Consider the following 6,000-nt stretch of genomic DNA (forward strand, 5'->3'; position numbering starts at 1 on the left):
CTTGCATTTTGTTTTCTTTCCCAGTTTTTTTTTCCCTTTCCTTCTTGATCAGATTTTTCTTGTGCAGCAAGATAACTGTATAAATATGTATACATATATTGGATTTAACATACATTTTAACATTTAACATGTATTAGGCTACCTGCCAGCTAGGGAAGGGGGTGGGCAGGAGGAGAGGATAATTTGACACAGAAGGCTTAGCAAGGGTCAATGTTGAAAAATTACCCATGCATATGTTTTGTAAATAAAAAGCTTCAATTAAAAAAAAGAGAGAGATTAAGGCCTTCACATTTTCAAGTTACATGAACAACAAGATAACTGACTATACATTTTTTCCAATCCCTACAACCTCCCAAAAGAGAAATTATGTGCCAAAAATAAACTTCAGCTGTCTCCATAGTTTAGGACACCCAGAATCTAAAAGGAGGTTTTTAAAAAACCCTCAAAACCTCAAACCCAAGTAGTGATGCTTACTGTTGATGAACTCATTTGGTATTTCTCTACTATGCTACTGGCAGCAAGGCTGCACTAGCCAACACAAGGACATGATACAAGGCCTACATCAAAACCCACCGCTGTTTGGTCTCTTTCCAGTGCTGTGTGACAGACAACTCGAGTTCCAAATTATAGAAGTTTATTTGTGCCTTGACAGCCAAGCCAACTACAGTTCTTCAGAAGCAAAAGCCATCTGGGGACTGCAACCTGGAAGCACCAGGGCTGCAAAGCTAGGGATAGTGCTGGTGCTGGGATAAATGTCATGTTTTCTGGTTCAGTTTTCTTGGGTCTCTTGGGTCTTCCTTTCAGTTCAGTAATCACCACAAGGATAGCCAGGTGTTAACATCCAAATCCTTTATTATCTCCTTCCTGGGGCTGGGTAGCTTTCTGGAGAGTCTTTCAGACCAGCCTTGGTCTCAGTGGGAGAAGTACTGGAGGCCAGGCCAGCCACCACAAGCCTGATTGAAGGTGAAATGAATTTCTGTCTCCTTGGCTCCAAGAGTTTCTAGTGTGCTTGTCCTCTGTGGCTCTCAGTCCCTGCTTACATTCTCCACACACTGAGTATAAACCAATCATTATATCACTAGGAAACCATTATTTGTTGTAAGATTAAATCAATCATACTGAACCATGCTAAACTAGATAACCATTGTCTCATCTATTCCACTTAGTACCTTGTAAGCATCCTTATTTCAAGTTCAGACTTCTGGCCCATAACAGATAACAGCCAGGCCAGAGAACTGAGAAACAGGAATGGGAGAGTCACTAACACTGGACATCATTTGTGTGTGTAAGTGCTGGGGCTGAGGAAGAGGTGCAGCATTCCACTAAGCCTGAGGGAAAGAACAGGTGACCATCATTCTCAGGTATAAGTCCTAAGACTTGACTCATGTGAACAACAACATGGAAGAATAGATATTTTCTCTGATTCTTATGAACTTTTAGAACTCTCAGCGTAAGAATTATGCATAAGAGCTAAAGTGCATACAACCATCTCTAGAAGATAATCCACCAAGTAGTCTAATGAGACAGAAATTATAATAGTAAATAATATAAATCTCTAATCCTTATTCACATAACACTCCCTCCTCTACTACCTCTGTGCTCCTGCTTGCAGTCTAAGACCCCACAGGCTTGTGCTTTGAGATGGATCATTCAGTAATTTCCTTGCTGCTGATGCATTCTGTTTAACATACCTAGTCCTTGCTCTTACCCCATCCTTCTAGGATAACAAGCAGCAGACTTCTTTGGCCCACTGGTATTGTGGAGGAAATGCTGGTATAGGAGAGTTGAAATATGCTCTGCCTAAGACAGCACTATGGTTCCCTAGCAGCAGTCAAGCAAAGAACTAAAAAACAGAAGGAACTGTGGAAATTCCGAGGCCTGAAGGAAAGGAGACTGATCTCTAGCTGAGATCAGTTCTGTCTACAAAACTCACTTGGGGCAAATGAAAAGAATTCTCCAAAGTGGGAAAGGACTCAGATAATTTTGAGCTTTTAATTTCTTATCCATTAAAACATAGTAAATTTCATTTTTTGTAACGTTCAGTGCTTACCATGTCCATTGTCTTCCAACTGTCTTCTTAAAGAAATCATGATAAATGTGGAAATATGTTTAGAAGAATTGCACATGTTTAACTTATATGGAATTACTTGCTGTCTAGGGAAGGGGCTGGGGGTTAAGTGACTTGCCCAGGGTCACACAGCTAGGAAGTGTGAAGTGTCTGAGATCAGATTTGAACTTGGGTCCTCCTGAATTCAGGGCTGGTGCTGTATCCACTGCGCCACCTAGCTGCCCCTTTGGGAAAGAAAAATTTGAAACACAAGGCTTGCAAGGGTGAATGTTAAAAACTATCTTTGCATGTATTTTGAAAAATAAAAAGCTATTATTATAAAAGAAAAAAGAAAGAAAGTAGCCATGAGATACAAGGCAGAAATTCCTAAGTAATCTGCCAACATTTGAATTCTTTTGTTTTATAATTCAGATTCCACTTTTTTTTTACTGCCCTTCTCATGCTCATGTTTACACTGAAGTTACTATATATCATCAATAAACATATTAACATGGTTAGAAAAATCTTGTCAAAATTTCTGTTCAGTTTCTATGGCTATCCCTTCATCTTCTGCATGAACTACAATTATGTTCATGATAATCTATTTCTTTGTGCTCAACGTGTACATTGCAATGAGAGATGACCAAATAACCCATGAAATGTTGCTTGTTGTTTTTGGGCAGATAATGAAAACAACTTTGCCAATAGTTTCATTTGCCTCTTTGAGGAGAAACTTGTGAGCCAAGCCATTCTGCTATTTAGCTGTACTTCCTTAGTTATCCTGGTTTTATTTATAGTCAAAATGTCAATATTGACATGGTTCAGTTACACTAGTGTTAGTGGAAGTGGTGACAGGGGCAGAAGCAGCAGCAGTTTGTTAACTCATTAGTTCCTAGTAAAGAATCTCATTTTTATTTATCATCATATTTAGGATAAAAATATTTAAATTAGTTTTTAATATTTAAATAAAAATAATAGTTTGGTTTTTTTACACTTTTACCATTCTGCCACTGTAACTAGAAGAGTGGACATTGATTATACAAGATGAAGAAACATTTTGTTTTATAGTTTGTCTTGGATAAAGAATTCATCACCTAGTAGTCAACCTATTAGGTCTTTTTTATTGCTGATTTTTTTTTGAGAGATAATTGGGGTTAAATGACTTGCCCAGGGTCACACAGCTAGGAAATGTTAAGTGTCTGAGACCAGATTTGAACTCGGGTCTTCCTGACTCCTGGTTGGATGCTATGTGCACTGTACTCCCCATCCCAACTTACTGAATTTTTCTCTCTTTTTTTTCTAACCACCTGTTAATGAACCTCTTTATTTTAAACAAAATTTGTTTTTGGACAATAGAGATGTCCTGTGCCTGGGACCATCAGTCAATTAGCATTTAATAAGCAGCTACTATGTACCAGACACTATTCACTATTCAAAGGACTGTCCCCCCTCTGCTTTCAAGCCAGTTAGAATTGACTAGAGCTTATACTTTGCTTATACCAAGCATCCTAAGATCTTAGATTTTAAACTAGTAATGACCTCAAAGGTCATCAAGTCCGATTCCCTCATTATACAAGGATCATACAGTGCCCAAATATCTGATTCAGGATTTGAATTCAGGTTTTCTTGACTCCAAGAGTAGGAGAAGAGCAAATTAAGGTACCCAACACAGGGGCATGATTCTGAAGTTCATAAAGTCAAGAACAGGACTAGGAGAGTAATGAAGGCAACCTGACCTGGCCTCGTTACAAAATGGAAGCTCCAAGAGAATTCACCAGAGGGAGAGAGAGTGAAGGTTGTTAAGTCTTGCATATGAATGTTCCAAGCTCACAGGGATGATAGGATATTCCAGGGCAGGAAGGAGATCTCCTTGTACAAGTTGAATTTAGTTATAAATTATACTGATGATATCATCTTCCATTTGTCTTTTCCTAACTCTGTGACTGATAATTTTTTTTATTTATTCATTTTTTTTATTCTCTCAATCATTACTCATTCATTCACTTAAGCATCAATCTCAACTTCATTAGAAATATCTGAAAATTTATAAATTAGGAGAAGGATTAGATTTGTTCAGCTTGGTTCCTCAAGTCAAAACTATCTTAAAAGCAAAGGTGGGTGGGAGGTGGTGAGGTAGAGAGCAAAATATGGAACAAGGTTTTGCAAGGGTGAATGTTGAAACCTATCTTTGAATGTATTTTGTTGTTGTTGTTTGCTTGTTTGTTTTTTTTCTCACCTTTTTTCTTTTTGATCTGATTTTTCTTGTGCAGCATAATAAATATGGAAATATATTTAGAAGAATTGCACATGTTTAACCTATATTAGGTTAATTGCTATGTTAAACATGTGCAATTCTTCTAAAGCAAACAACAACAACAAAGGTGAAAATACTATGCAGCACACCTGTCAGATTGGCTAAGATGACAGGAACAAATAATGATGAATGTTGGAGGGGATGTGGGAAAACTGGGACATTAATACATTGTTGGTGGAGTTGTGAAAGAATCCAACCATTCTGGAGAGCAATCTGGAATTATGCCCAAAAAATTATCAAACTGTGCATACCCTTTGATCCAGCAGTGCTACTACTGGGCTTATATCCCAAGGAAATACTAAAGAAGGGAAAGGGACCTGTATGTGCCAAAATGTTTTTGGCAGCCCTTTTTGTGGTGGCTGGAAACTGGAAGATGAATGGATGTTCATCAATTGGAGAATGGCTGGGTAAATTATGGTATATGAATGTTATGGAATATTATTGTTCTGTAAGAAATGACCAGCAGGATGAATAAATACAGAAAGGCTTGGAGAGACTTACATCAACTGATGCTGAGTGAAATGAGCAGAACTAGGAGATCATTATACACTTCAACAACAATACTATATGAGGATGTATATTCTGGTGGAAATGAATATCTTCAACATAGAGAAGAGCTAATCCAATTCCAATTGACCAATGATGGACAGAAACAGCTACACCCAGAAAAGGAACACTGGGAAATGAGTGTAAACTGTGAGCATTTTTTGTTTTTCTCCCCAGTTATTTTTACCTTCTGAATCCAATTCTTCCTTTGCAACAACAACAACAAAATTCGGTTCTGCACATATATATTGTATCTAGGATATACTATAAAATATTTAATATGTATGGGAATGCCTGCCATCGAGGGGAGGGGGGTGGAGGGAAGGAGGGGAAAAATTCGGAACAGAAGGGAGTACAAGGGATAACGTTGTAAAAAATTACCTATGTATATGTACTGTCAAAAAATGTTATAATTATAAAAATAATTTTAAAAAATACTATGTAACATATATTGTATTTAATTTATACTTTAACATATGTAACATATATTGGTCAACCTGCCATCTGGGGGAGGGGGAAAGGAGACGGGAAAATTGGAACAAAAGGCTTGGCAATTGTCAGTGCTGTAAAATTACCCATGCATATATCTTGTAAATTAAAAGGTTATAATTTTAAAAAATAATAAAATACTATGTAGCTCTCTCCATCATTTCCATTGGGAGTGATCTGAATTACTTCATTGTTGAAAAGAGCCAAGTCCATCATAGTTGATCATGTACAATGTTCTTTTGGTTCTATTCACTTCATTTCGCATCAGTTCATATAAGTCTCTTTAGGCTTTTCTGAAATCATCTTGCTGATCATTTTTTATAGAACAATGATGTTGAATTATATTCACATACTAAAACTTATTCAACCATTCCCCAACTGATAGGCATCCACTCAAGTTTCCAGTTCCTTGCTACCACAAAAAGGGCTGCTACAAGCATTTTTGCATGTGTGGGTCCTTTTCCCTTTTTTATGATCTTTTTGGGATACAAACCCAGTAAAAACAGTGCTAGATGAAAGGATATGCACTCTTTGATAGAGCTTCAGGCATACTTCCAAATTATTCTTCAGAATAGTTGAATCATCTCACAACACCATTCAACAA

Source organism: Sminthopsis crassicaudata, chromosome 2, assembly GCF_048593235.1.
Source record: "Sminthopsis crassicaudata isolate SCR6 chromosome 2, ASM4859323v1, whole genome shotgun sequence".
In the NCBI taxonomy this organism is placed as follows: Eukaryota; Metazoa; Chordata; class Mammalia; order Dasyuromorphia; family Dasyuridae; genus Sminthopsis; species Sminthopsis crassicaudata.